The sequence below is a fragment of the Mastigoproctus giganteus genome, chromosome 11, assembly GCF_048544385.1.
Source record: "Mastigoproctus giganteus isolate SK-2022 chromosome 11, ASM4854438v1, whole genome shotgun sequence".
In the NCBI taxonomy this organism is placed as follows: Eukaryota; Metazoa; Arthropoda; class Arachnida; order Uropygi; family Thelyphonidae; genus Mastigoproctus; species Mastigoproctus giganteus.
The window spans coordinates 53,389,942-53,404,210 of NC_143585.1; the positions used below are offsets into that span (position 1 = coordinate 53,389,942).

General features: G+C 38.6%; 1 protein-coding gene across 1 annotated transcript in view; it reads left to right on the forward strand.

Moving 5' to 3' along the window:
* LOC150078015 (sodium- and chloride-dependent GABA transporter 1-like) overlaps positions 1-14,269 on the forward strand; it is a 175,419-nt gene that overhangs the window by 32,494 nt on the left and 128,656 nt on the right. The window lies entirely within an intron of this gene.

Below are 14,269 nucleotides of genomic sequence, written 5' to 3' on the forward strand. Positions count from 1 at the left end.
GTACTGCCTTGGATTCGTACTTATAGTGCGATACACTTTCTTCGACGAACTGGTATTTCCTTGCTAGCTTCTGACATATTATCCTGGCTGCCTGGTCGCGTCTATGAGTGTACTCAGTCTGGGTGATCACCTTGCACCCCGCAGTGATGGGTTGGATTGTTTCTGAGGCCAGGTGGCATTGTCAACATGTGTCATTGAACACTCCGGGCTACTTGGCAATGTATTTTCCATAGTTTGTGGTGTTGATTACCTGGTCTTGGATGGCAAGCATGAATCCTTCAGTCTCGGGGGAGAGCATCCCACTCGTGAGCCATGCAGTGGAAGCAGTTTTATCTATCTGATCTTGATGGAGATCATTGTCTTCTCTGCCCATTTTTCTAGTTTCGTTTGTGCTTCCTGGTTGGGAGGGGACCCCTTACTTAGGTTGAGTGGGGTATACCACTTGTATATCTTCCTTATGGCCTGGTGGAGCGCTGCTGTGTGTTTCTGGAATTAATCCTTCAGGTTAGCAATCATTGTTTTCTGCTGCTTGATGAGGTCTGTCAGGGCCTTCCTCCTTTCCGAGTAATTTTCAGTCTCTCCACGGCTGACTTTGGGTGGTGGCGGCAGCTCTTGGTCATCATTGTCCTTGTCTTTCTCTTGATATTCTCCAGCTTGGTGTTAATCCAATCTATGACCCTAAAAGAGTATGTTAGCACAGGGACTGCATAGGTGTTTATGGCTTTAACTGTGTTCCCTCCATTAAGCTTTGCTTTCAGCAAGCTTCTAAGTCTCTAATGATATTTTTCAGTCAGGCAGGCCTTAATTTCCTTGTGCTGTAACTGCTGAGCCTGCATCCTCCCCGAGTTTTTGTAGGCCTCTCCCTCTGCCATGGCTTTGATCTCTTTACCAGTCTGCAGCTGGTAGTTTTGGTTGACTAATTTTCTCTAGTGCAATCTGTGGGTCTTGCATTTGTCTAGACCAAATTCCATCCTAATATCATTGCTGAATTCTTCAGTGATCTGGAGTAGTTGTTGGAGTTGCTTCTTGGTTCCCACATAGAGCTTCATGTCATCCTTGTACATCAGGTGGGTGAGGGTGTACAGGTTCTTCCTTCCTTCTTTGAGGTTATAACCATATTTGCTGCTGTTGACCATGGTGGATAGTGGGTTAAGTGCTAGACAGAACCACAGTGGTGGTTCGGTCTGCAAGATGGAAGTTTTTTTTCAGGGAGATGCAAGTGAGCATCTCCCTGAAAGATTCCTCCCCTGATGGGGATTGACTTGGTTGTGATGTTCTCGACCTTAATGGTGGTTCTCCATTTTGCCATCATTTCTCCTAGGAAGTTTGTCATATCGGATTGAATTTGTAGATGTTCATCACCTCTATTAGACATCTATGAGGCATGGAGTCGAAGGCCTTGCAGCAATCAATGTAGGCTGTGTACATGTTGCGGCGCTTCTTGTAGGCTTGCTCTATAACCGCAGCATCTATAGTTAATTGCTCCTTGCATCCTTTCTGCTGTTCGGGCATTATGTTCTGGCTTTCCAAGTGGTCTGACCTCTTCCTGGTTATGCCTCTGGTCAGGATCTCATAAAGCAGGTGATTGGTTTGTATTTCGCCGGGTTTCTTGTATCTTTGTTCTTTAGGCTTCAAATATTGATTCCTTGAGTGAGAAAGTTTGGGATTATATCTGGGTGCCTTATCATTCGGAGGAACTGCTCTGCCAGGTGCTTGTGTGTGCAAGTGAGTTTCTTGTACCAGTTGTTGTGGATGTTATCTATTCCTGGAGTTTGCTGGTTGTGAGTTCTTGATTTGTCTGTTTTACTACTTCTTCTTCCCGAATCTGCCACTCTCTCATCTCTTGTCCGTCCTTGGTTTTCTTGCATTCTGGTTCTATTCAGGGGGCTTGGCTGTTACCTTACTTCCCTGCTCCATATGTTGCCCCAGAACTCCTCAATCGTCTTCTGCTTGGGTGGTCCATTACCTTCTTTCCCCGTCTTCTCCAAGATTCCTGTTGAAGCCTCTTTGATCCTCATCGAAGATTCAGTTGTTTATTTTTCTCTGGGAGCTCTCTTTGTATCAGCATAGTCTCTTTCTTAGTGCAAGGAGGTTCTCTTTCAGTGTGTCCAAGTTTCAGTGTGTCCAAGTACCTATTCTATGATTTTTATGTCTCATGTTTGCTATAGATGCCATCTCTCTTGAGGATGCTCGTCACTTTTCAAATCAATTTCTTACTCCTATTTCCCATTGGTACTGGGTCAATTGGCCTATCTCGACTCTTAATTCTTCTATTTTCTGCTGAAGTCTTCTTTCCCATGCTGGCGGTTCCTTCTGTTTCCAATTCTTCTGTTGCTGGTCTCTCGTTTCTCTTCCATTAATCTTAGTGGCTGCTATGGCAACACAATACACGGCTGTGTGAATAGCCTCCAGTGCTGCACCATTGTTATTGAGGTAATGTGGTATTATTTGTCAATTGAAGTGGCCTGTGACTCTCCACAATGTTTTATTTGGTCTCTGCTTCAGTATCATGTGGGTCTTTGTTGGATCCATTCCTTCGAATTCTGTTAGGGCCTTCTTCCACTCGCCTTCTTTCTGGATATCATGACCTCATCTCTTTCCACTTCAGCTGCTGTGGATTGTATTTCTTCTTGCTCTTCCTCCTATAGTTCAGTGGTGGTATGTTATTCCTCCTCTGGTTCCGTATTGACTGTATTCCTTATCCTTTATAGTTGATCACTCATGTCCTGCTTGATTTTTTTCCAAGATTTCAGGAGCCATCAGGTTATTCGTGACAATGGTCCTTCTCTGGTCTGCTATTCGCTGTTCGGTGACCTGAATATCTGGGAATCATTCCAGCCACTTGGCATGTAGTTTCACCCTGTACGTTGTCACATCGATCTCCATCTTCATTATTTCATAATATGCTTGCAGGATGTATGTATTCATTTCGATGCTGCACTTCTTGCATTGGCGTTTTCTTCCTTCCTGGGTGGTCACTAGTGCAGTTGCACAGGAAGCACTTCCAGTTTGTGGGGCTGGATGGTCTTGCCCTTCTCTTGTGGTAGCCATATGGGGGAACAGCACCACTTGCTCCACTGTCTTCCTCAGGAGACCGTCTCTGATTTTTCAAACCAACCCCTCTGCCTAAAGCCTGAACACAAGTGACTTTGTCCTGCGCCACACTCGATGCAGTATGATTGATATTTGTCTGCGACATTATCCATCTATTATTATTATTATTGTTGTTGCTCTTATATTATTTCTCCCCGATTGCGGGATTCTACCCTGTGACGGGTACTGTTACCAAGTAGGGTGGTTGTTACTGTTGGTCGAGGAACTCTTTATGACTATTCTACAGGTGTTTAGGATTGCAGCTTTCTGGAGTTCCTTATAAGTGTTCTCTAGGAGACCTATTGTGCTAGGTTGCTGTGTAGCGTCTTTGGCACCATACCGGTGGTTGACACAATGATTGGAATGATCGGTACTTCTTGCATATGCCACATCTCCTTGACCTCACGTCTCAGGTTCGTGTACTTTCTAATTTTCCTCAGGATCTGATTTTTGCAGTTTTTCTGCTACTTTACTGTGGGTTATATTTTTGGTTGGAACTGTGAGAGGTTTATTGTTACTTTGATCTACTGTCTTTGGCTTAGATGTAAGCTGGGTCGATAGAACTGATCAAGCCCAGTCTGTGATTTATCTGGAGAGAGAGAGTGACACTTCCATCTGACATACTACTGATTGGTGTAAGTGGACAGCTGAGGCATAAGAGCTTTTTGGCATGATTATTTTAATTTATTTTCTAGCTTCTTGATATGAGACTTTATTTTCAGTCTTGTATTCTTCCCTAGCTTCCAGAGATCACATTCTTTAGAGTATGCTGGATGGTTGCCCCTGAAATTAGGACACTGTGGAGTTTGTGCCTCGCATTTTGATTGGGTATGAGTTGTAGAGCCACAGTTTGGACATGTTGAAACTTCACGGCATGCTGTCTGGGAGTGACCAAAGTTCTGGCATTTGTAGTACCTTAAGGGATTTAGGATAAAGGGTCGAACACAGCAATTTAAGTAACCTGCTTTGACTGAAGCTGTTAGATTCAGTGTATTGAAGGTTAGAATTATGTTGTGTGTTGAGACTAAGCTGCCACCTTTTCGTATCATGATTCTTTTTGATTGAGTAACATTTTGTTCCTTTAGTTGCTGGATTATTTCTTCTTCAGAAACATTCAATAGATCTCACTCAGTGATCACTCCCCTGGATGATTTCAGGGTGTTATGTGGAGTGACTTGAATTGGAATTCCGCTTAAAGTAGTGTCTTAATAGTAGTTCAGTGTCTTGGGTGAGGTCTCTATTAGCAACTCCCCAGATTGGAGGCGTTTCGCCATTTATGGTGATGCAGCTGAAATTTTCCAGGCATCGTTGTATGATGAAAGAGGAGGGCTTACTAACAGGTTGTGCTGACAGAGAATGGATAATCAGGAAGGCTGGTGATTCCTGTCTGCCAGCATCTTTTTTCATTCTCTTTGAGATGGAGAAGTCACGGTCTGTTTCATGGTTTTCACATTGAGTACTCTTGGGCTCTAGACAAGGAAATTCATTGGTTTCCATTTCTGCTCCTTTTAGCCCTGAGGGTTGTTTTTACCCCCCCCCCCACATGGAGGCAGGAGTAGTGCCACCAGTGACCAAACGATAAGAAATTAGTGGTTAAAGTTTAGAGAAGTTAGCTATATATACAAAAGAAAGGTGTCTTTCCTTTCTTGTAGGAGGCTTCCTTCTTTATTTAAAAAGAGCCAGAAAATAAATAACTTTGAAAGTAAAGGCTTTAGAAATCTTTAACCAGATTTCTAAAATATGCATTGAAATATGCTTTGAAATTCGCTTTGGAAATCGTTAGATCATTCGTTTGGCACTCGGGACCGAGAAATACCTGGAAATGAAGAAGTTAAATGATTGTTATGAAGGGGAGGGAGATGGGAGTGGCTTTCAAGTTAATGAGTTAGAAATGGCTTTTCCAAGATCAAAAACAACAAATGTCCAGGATTGGCCCTTGTTGAGGGTGAGGTTATCAAGCGAAGTTTCAGGTTGATTCCAAGTAAGGCTTCTCAAATATACAGTTTTTTCTTCCTGGGATTTCCTGGGAAATTTACTGATTCATGGGATCCTGGGAATGGCTAAAATTTAGAAAAATCAACTGTTTATGTTTATATATTTAAAAATTAAACAATTTAAAGGAAACAGAGAAAGGCTAGAACATTATATTTCTTTATTTACAACTAAAATAAATTTCTTTGTGAAAAAATAATAAAAAAATAACTTTCTTTTAAAAATGAAGCCTTTTTATTTAATATTTCGACATTTGCAATCAAAAATTAAAATTTTTTTTAGGTATTTTGATAACTCCTTAAAAAGCACAAAATATCAATACTCCTATCACTAAGGCTAGTTCTCAACTTTGATAAATAAACCGGCTGCAGAAAATGCTCTCTCTGATTCAACAGAGGTCGGTGGATTGGTTTTTAGTGAATCAACTAAATTCATAATGTTGGAAGCTCTGTCCCCGGTTGCCTTGAATAATTGCAATTTTTGCTTCCAAACAAGGTCTAAACACCGTTTGTGATACTGAGTAAAAGTTGAAGATTGCACAAGTTTTCTCTTAGATTGAATCCCTGCTTCTAACTTGTCTCTCATTATCATGGGACTCATGGGTTGCACAATTTCTTGATTTTCTTTGTCTATTGATTGTGAAGAGTTGGGGATAGATGGAGATTTGTCTTCGTTAAAAAAGTCTAATCAATGTCATCTTAGCAAATTCAAATAATGATTTTTTGTTTGGTAATGATGGGAGGCCAGGAGTCACTGCAGAATTCACATAATTTTCCCCAGTATTTAAATACTGAAGCAGGCCGACCAAAGTTGGCAGGGTTGAAACAATATCTTGCAGGACATCAAACTTGCAGTATCTTGCAGGACATAAATTACCAAATTGGCAGGATTTTGGTAATTAAAAATTTGTTTGGTAATAAAGATAAATCATTTGGTATTCTGCTAATGAATATGGTGATGTTTGGTAATAATCAAGTAATATAACAAGTATGAGATTTTAAATCCTACAGAAAAGTCAAATTCATTTAAACATTCTTATTCTATTCTTATGGCTGACTAATGGTTAGCATTCCTGTTTGCTTATATATCATAGGATACTGCAATATGTACTTGAATGTACTACGTAAGTGGCGCATTATAGCCTTAGTCGCTAATGCGCCAATAAAACCCAAGCAACAACAACAACGACTACGTAAGTAGTTTTGCATGCTGTGCAGACTGCGGCTAGCAGAGTGAATTGAATTCAATATATATATTTATTTATTTATTCTATTCTATTTTTTTGAGTAATTGATAATAAAATCGAGAATTTGGTAATAATTCTTGGTAGATTTCGTAATACACTGAGCATGAGACTTTGGAATTGCAATAACTCTTTCATAATCCATAATCAATATCTCATAACTCAGTATTGCATATCATTATATTAAAAAATAAATTTAAGACAATTTAATACTCAAGGGAAATTTCCTGGAATTTTTTTAATTCCCAGGAATTAAAAAAAAAACAATAAAAACATGCGAGATTCTGGGAAAATGGGATTCTGGATTCCCAGGAAAGAAGGCCTAATTCCAAGTCATCTTCTCACCATCTTCAATGCATGTCTGTGAGATGGGGGTCTCTCCAGCCCAGTAGAAGAGGCATTGTTAAAACTTCTTTTAAAATCTCTGGTGAAACTGAAGGACAGGGTGGAATCTTGTTGCCCAATTGCTCTATTGAGTGAATTGGGAAAAAACATATGAAAGACTCCTTGCACTGTGATTAATGAATCATATGTGAGTTAACTATGTTTTATCTGGTGATCAGTACGGTTTCACTGCAGGCAGAGAAATGGATGATGCGTAACAGTGGCTGGTCAATTATGTGCAGTAGTGCACAGCTAAATATAATTTGGGCATTTTCATTGATTTCACCGGTGAAATCGTGTCATTGATTGATTTGACACAACCGATTGGAACAGTATGGTATTTGTTATGTGACAAGCAAAATGTACAAAGCAATTATATGCTGCCATAAAGGACTGTTTCAAAAATACAACTGTAACTGTCAGGTCTTCCTGTTCAGTGATTACAAGGCATGTAATAAGAGGTTACCCTCAGGGATCTGTCTTTGGGCCATTTCTGTGGAATCTGGTGCTCAATGAATGGCTGAATCAAAACTGTAATCATGTCTCAATGGTATGGTAACACCATCAAGGACACCATTCTGTTCCACTAACAGAACCAGGCTGATGACCTGGTTCTGTTAGTGGAGGGTAATTCATGAGAACAATTGGAAGAGCATTCAAACTTGATTCTGTAGGAACTACATCAATGGTGCAAACTGCATAGGCTGATATTGTCCACAACAAAAAGTAAAACTGTTATTGAAAGGGCACCTGTCAGTGACTAAGAACCCAGTGGTTTCTTTAGGTGGAGCTCATCTCCACTCTGTGAAAACTATAAAATACTTATGGATTCTAACTGATAGGCAGCTATGCTTCTTTTCCCATATTACTTGCATAGCAGATAAGATCTGGAAATTTATTGGAATGATTGTACCAGATAACAAGGAAGGCCTAGAGAATAAAAGGAAGAACACAATTTGTTCTACGACTACATCTTCTTTCCAATTGTTAGTTATGGTGTATGTGTATAGTTACACTGTAGGTTGCAAAAGGTGAATGTCAGGAAGCTGTTTGCAATGCAATCAGGGCCACATTTACATTTTTTGGAGGCCCTAGGTGCAACACAATTATGAGGTCTCAAAAGGTCAGGTCAAGTCAGTACAAAGTAAAAAAAAATTGCTTCAAACATTTATTTCAGTTAATCAAATTCATAAATATTTTTTAATTTATTGAAAATAAAAGTCGACATTTCTATAAAAACTCATTTTAATAAAATAAAAAGAACACAGCATTGGTATATATGTATTAAGAATAAAATATTATACATACATAAGTATATATGTATTAAATTTAAAAAAAAATAACAGTTTTTTTTTTTCTGGCTTTGGTCTTAGCAAATATATCTATAATATCATCATAAGTAATTGAGTCCATTGCATCTGATTCAATGAATAATAACAATAGATCACTTGTTTTATTTTGGTGCAAGTTAAATAATTTTTAATTCATTTCAACACCAAAAATGAGCATTCAGAACTTGTATTTGAAATAGGCATAGTCAAAAATATTTTAAAAATAGTTTCTACTTTCGTGAAGGTAGACCTTAACCCATCATTTATAAATTGGTACATATTTTTAATTGGAAAATTTTCTTCTTTCATCATTAGTAAAAATTGCTTAACTTTGTCAATAAATTTTTTCGAGTCAATATCAGTCCTATAAGTTTGTAAAATTTTGTTAATACTAGTCAAGTACTTGTCTTGATCTATAACTTTTTTTAAAAATATGTCAAACATATATAATATGTCTAAATAGCTTTTCGTCCTTTTATTAATTTCCAAAATTAGCTTATCGCAAGTGACATTAAAAGTATTAACAATGAAATTTTCTTTTCCTGTAATATAATGTCATCATCAGATTGTGAAACTTCATCAGACATTTTTTTCCGTTTTTTTCATTCTTTTCTTCCCATCTTTAAATTGTGTCTCATCTGTTAATAAATTCGCTTCTTCATTTAAAGCAGCAAAACTATTTCTTATATCTAAAATAAAACCAACTAAAGACTGTAACACATTATTAGCTAATAGAAAATCCATATCGGGATCTTGTAGAGATTTACTAGTCGCATTTATTTGTTGTAAAATTTTGTCCCAAACAATTGTTAAAATAGCTGTTTCTAAATTGTCAAAATTTTCAGCCAGTGATGAGCTCTCTAATTTAGAAATAGATTTTTCATAAGGAGAAATGGATAGTTCAAGTAATGCCTCCTTAATTTGATTATATCCACGTTTCAATGCCAATATAGCGTCAGTTCTTGCAGACCACCTCGTTTCACTTAGTCTTTTAACTATTAAAGATTTTTTTTTTTTTTCTAAATGTTTAAGGAGTATGTCTCATCTTCTTGTTGAAGATGAAAAGTAATTATATACATTTTGAACAAAACAAAAATATTGTACTGCTTCCGGACAAGATTCCACGGCATAGTTGCTAATTAAATTTAAGGAATGACTAGAGCATGGTATGTAATGTGCAGAGGAACTATGTTATGAAATAACATAGTTCCTCTGCACATTACATACCATGCTAGCCTTTTCAGCCTAGCTTGTAAACTTGTATAGATGCCTTTCATAATGGCAGTTTTATCATAGCTTTGCCCTCTGCACAGTTTTATATCCAAAGATAATTCTAATTTTTTTTTAATACTCCCTCTTCTAAATATAATGAATTATGTTGTGCAATACTGATGAACCCAATAAATGTTTCTCTAATGTCAGAATTTGCTGTAACATACCTAATTATAATAGCTAGTTGGTCAATATCGGCAACGGCTGGTGTTGAGTCAAATATTATTGCAAAATAAGCAGCCTTCTTAAATTCTGATATTAATATTTCTCTTGTTTTATTGGCTATTAACTCTTCATAGAGTTAAGTTTCAAGACACCTGGTCAGCATGAAGAGGAAAAGACCAAACCCTCCAGCACGACAACACAATGAAACAAATGGTCCTCAGTCCCCAGCAGCTTTTACTCCCTCTCTTACGGTAGCGAGAGGATCAGAGTGGAAGCAGAGGATGCTAAGATTCTCTGGGTACAACCAGGCTGCCATGCATAGAAACTGAACTTGGCCTGTTACAACGTAAGATTGTTCATCGGTGAAGACAGGATATTAGACCTGGAAAAGGAATTAAAAAATGTGAATTGGAATATCATCGGTTTGGCTGAAACAAGAAGAAGAAATGAATCACTTATAAGCTTATCAAGTGGAAATCTGCTGTACACCAATGGAAACAGTGAGAGGAGTGAAGGTGGAGTTGGCTTTTTGGTCCATAAAGATATAAAAAACAACATTTTGGATTTCAAAAGTACAGCACCAAGGGTGTCAAGACTAAAACTCATTATTTCTAAGAGGTACAAGCTAAAGGTTATAATGATTTATGCACCAATGTCGAGCCATGATGATGAAGAGGTTGAAGAAATGTACACCAAAATTGAGAGTCTTCTAGATGAGCAGAAAACCCACTACACTATCATTATGGGGGACTTCAATGCTAAGGTTGGAAAGAGACAAAACAGTACAGAAAGGGGAACTATAGGAAATTTTGGAATTGGTGAAAGAAATGAGAGGTGAAATTTGCAGAATCTCAAGGATTGTCAATAATGAACACTTTTTTTCAAGAAAAGGGTGAACAGAAAGTGGACATGGAAGAACCCAATTGAAATCGACTTCATCCTCACTAACAGAAGATATATCGTGAATGATGTTACCGTCCTGAACAACGTAAATGTTGGAAGCGATCACAGAATGGCAAGATGCACACTTGATATAGATATAAGAAAAGAAAGGAAAAAACTGACTTGAGTAAATAATACGAAGGTCTTTGAGATAACAGAAGAGGAGAAAACACAGCATGTACTGGAACTTAAGAACAAGTTTGAGCTTCTGCAGACAGCTCAGGACTAAGATATCGACGAGAAATATTACAACTTTCTGAAAGTGATAAAGCCCAAGAAACCTATAGGTAAAAAGAAATCCAAAGAAGAAAAAATTAGTCAAGAAACACTTGTCATGATGAACCGAAGATGACAAATGAAGAGCAAGATAAACACTGACAAGGAAAAAAATGAGTATACTGAGTTATGCAAAGCCATTAGAAAGAGACTCAGAGAGGACATAAGAATATTTAACACAAGAAAAGTAGAACAAGCATTAAGGGAAAACAAAGGACTTAAATCAGCAGCCATGAGCAGTAATACAGAAAGACAAATGATACTGAAATGCAACTGAAACTGAAGAATTGCTTCTACAGGGATGGGATACACTTAAATAGAAAGGGTGCAAGAATATTTGCTGATGCTATCGAGGCAGTGTTAGGTGGGTCGGAAAACTGCTAGCTTGGGGGGAGACAAAGACCAATAGATTGACAGTAGCCACTGGCAGAGGTGAAAGAGATTCTTGCACTGCTTCTATTAGAATGAGCAGAAGCCTGAAAAACAAGATGCATGGTATTTCAGAGACTGCTGGGAGCCATTGCGGTACAAGTAAACACATGGGTTGTGTTAGGGTAGCTAAGAATAGAAACAGGTGCATATACTCAAAACATCAAAGGCAGATATTGTGGGGATTTCAGAGACGTGGTGTCACACAGATATAAGGAATGCAGAACTGGAATTTGGGGAGTACAATGTCTACAGAAAGGATAGACAGGATAGGAAGGGAGGAGGGGTTATGCTATTAGTTAAGAAATACATAAAATCCAAGGAAGTGAAGCCAGTCAACATTGCTGGACAGTGCAGTGTCGAGTCAGTTTGGTGTGACATAAGCACTGGGAGATCAAAATTGAGAGTAGTGACTCTGGTCATCCGAGTCATTAGTGCCTAATGACTCGGATGAGTATAATAAGAAACTGTATGGAGAAATAGAGTGGGCCAGGAAATCAGAGAGTCTTATAATGGGGGATTTTAATTTCCCAGATATTGACTGGAATTTGGGGGCTGGTTACTCACACACTAGCAAGGCTTTTGTGGATTTATTGGATGATTGTTTTCTACATCAGCATGTTCGGGAGGCAACTAGAGGGAGTAATACTCTTGATTTGATTGTCAGTAGTGATTCTTCATGCATTAAGAATCTGCAGATAAATGAACCACTAGGTGGCAGTGATCACAGTGTGCTGAAGTGGGATTTACTCAAAGAGGTAACTACCATTAGGGGTAAAGGGAAGGGTTATTGCTTTCGTAAAGGCGACTACGATGGACTGAGACAGTATTTAAATTCTGTATAGTGGGACCAACTGATGATGTTACCAACAGCAAATTCAAAATGGGAAGCATTCAAAGAACTTATCTTGGAAGCTACTGGGCTTTACATACCAACTAAGAAATATTGTTCAAGGTTTAGGCCTAAATGGATGTCAGATGAACTAATGAGGCATATGGCAGAGAAGAAAAATGCATGGGATACATACAAATTAACACATGACACAGAAGTCTATGATAGATACAAGTTGATATGCAACCAAGTTACAAAGGAGGTTAGGCAGGCGAAGGCAGATTACAAGAAATCTTTGGCAAGGGATGCAAAGAAAAACAGCAAAGAGTTCTTTACTTATGTAAACTCTAGAAGGAAGGGGATGAATCAGATTGGTCCACTTGATATTGATGGGTCAAGTGTTGATGATCCTGCTCAGGTAGCTAACAAACTAAATGAATATTTTGCATCGACATTCACACATGAGGAGTTATTCAGCGAGGGGAATTCCAGAGGTGTATTCAACTCTAGCAGTAAGCTACAGAATCTTGAAATAACTGGGAGTAAAGTGGAGGAGAAACTGTTGAAGATAAACACAAGAAAGGCACCCGGGGTGGATGGGATCTATCCAGTTATATTAAAGGAAGCAGCAAAGGAAGTAAGCAAACCCTTAGCCATAATTATGAGAGCTTCCTTGGACTCAGGGGAGGTACCCATAGACTGGAAATGTGCAAATGTGACCCCAATTCACAAAGGAGGATCAAAGGGCGACACAAGTAATTATAGACCTGTTAGTTTAACTTCTGTTCCTGGAAAATTAATGGAGGCACTGGTTAAAGAAGCACTGCAGGATCATCTAGACAAGACTTCAGTCATAGCTCAGACACAGCATGGTTTTGTTAAGGGGAATTCTTGCCTGACCAATTTGATTTGATACTATGATGCAGTCATAAAAGAACTGGATGCAGGGAAAAACTTTGATATTATATACTTAGATCTTAGAAAAGCTTTTGATACTGTTGCACATGGAAGACTGCTGCACAAATTGGAGCAGTGTGGCATTGGAGGCAAATTGCTGCTATGGATAAAGGGGTAGTTGAGGGGGAGAAGACAGAGAGTGGTAATCAATGGACACTGCTCATCGTGGACTAATGTTATTAGTGGAGTCCCTCAGGGTTCAGTATTGGGTCCATTATTGTTTTCTGTATTTATAAATGATATTGATGATGGTATATCAAGCTTAATGTCCAAGTTTTCAGATATGAAGATTGGCAGGGTTGTCAAGGACACTACTGACACTATGCTACTGCAACAGGATCTGGAAAGGTTGAGCAGATGGGCTGAGAGGTGGCAAATGAAGTTTAACATTGATAAATGTAAAGTACTACATATGGGAAACAGCAACCCCAGAGCAACGTATCAACTCTGTGGTACTACACTGACAGTGGTAGAGAATGAAAGGGACCTGGGGGTGGTTGTGCAGGCAGATATGAAGTTTTCTTATCAGTGCAGACGGGCTGCAAGAGTAGCTTATGGCGTATTGTCAATGATATACAGGAATTTTTCTAGCAGGGATGATGAGGTGATTATTCCCTTGTATAAGGCAATGGTCAGACAGCACCTAGAGTACTGTATACAGGTCTGGAGGTCTCATTTCAAGAAGGATGTAGAGATGCTGGAACGAGTACAGAGAAGGGCAACAAGATGAGTGAATGGAACAAAGGGGTGCTCTTATGAAGAAAGGCTTACGTTTTGCAAATTACAGTGTCTGAAGACTAGGCACCGGTGAGGTGATCTAATAGAGGTGTATAAAGCCTTGAATGGTTTGAGCATGCTCAATGCTGATGGGATTCTTCCTCTTGCTCAGAATAATCACCTGAGAGGGCATAAATTCAAATTGAGGAAAGACAGATGTAGGATAGACATGAGGAAATTTGCCTTTAGCCAGCGGGTGTTTGGTTACTGGAATAGACTTCCATCCCTTGTCGTGGAAGTTGATAGCCTAAATAAGTTTAAGGCTCAGCTGGACAGGTATTTCGAATGAACAGAGGGGTGAAGTGGAAATGGTTATTTTTTATTTATTTATTTATTTATTTATTTATTTGGGTTTTTTTTTTTTTTTTTGTCTGATGCTGCATAAGCTTGCTTTCTTGCATCAAATGCCTCTACTAATGCCAATGCTAATGGTGATCTGTTAAAGAGTGGAAAATTGGAAAGAGTGGAGAGATGATTCAGTTCACAACTTTCGTTTGTTTCTTGGCTGTAGATGGAATAGGATCAGCTTGCTGCTGCTGATGACATTCAGTTTGGTCCATAGATCCAGGTGAAACG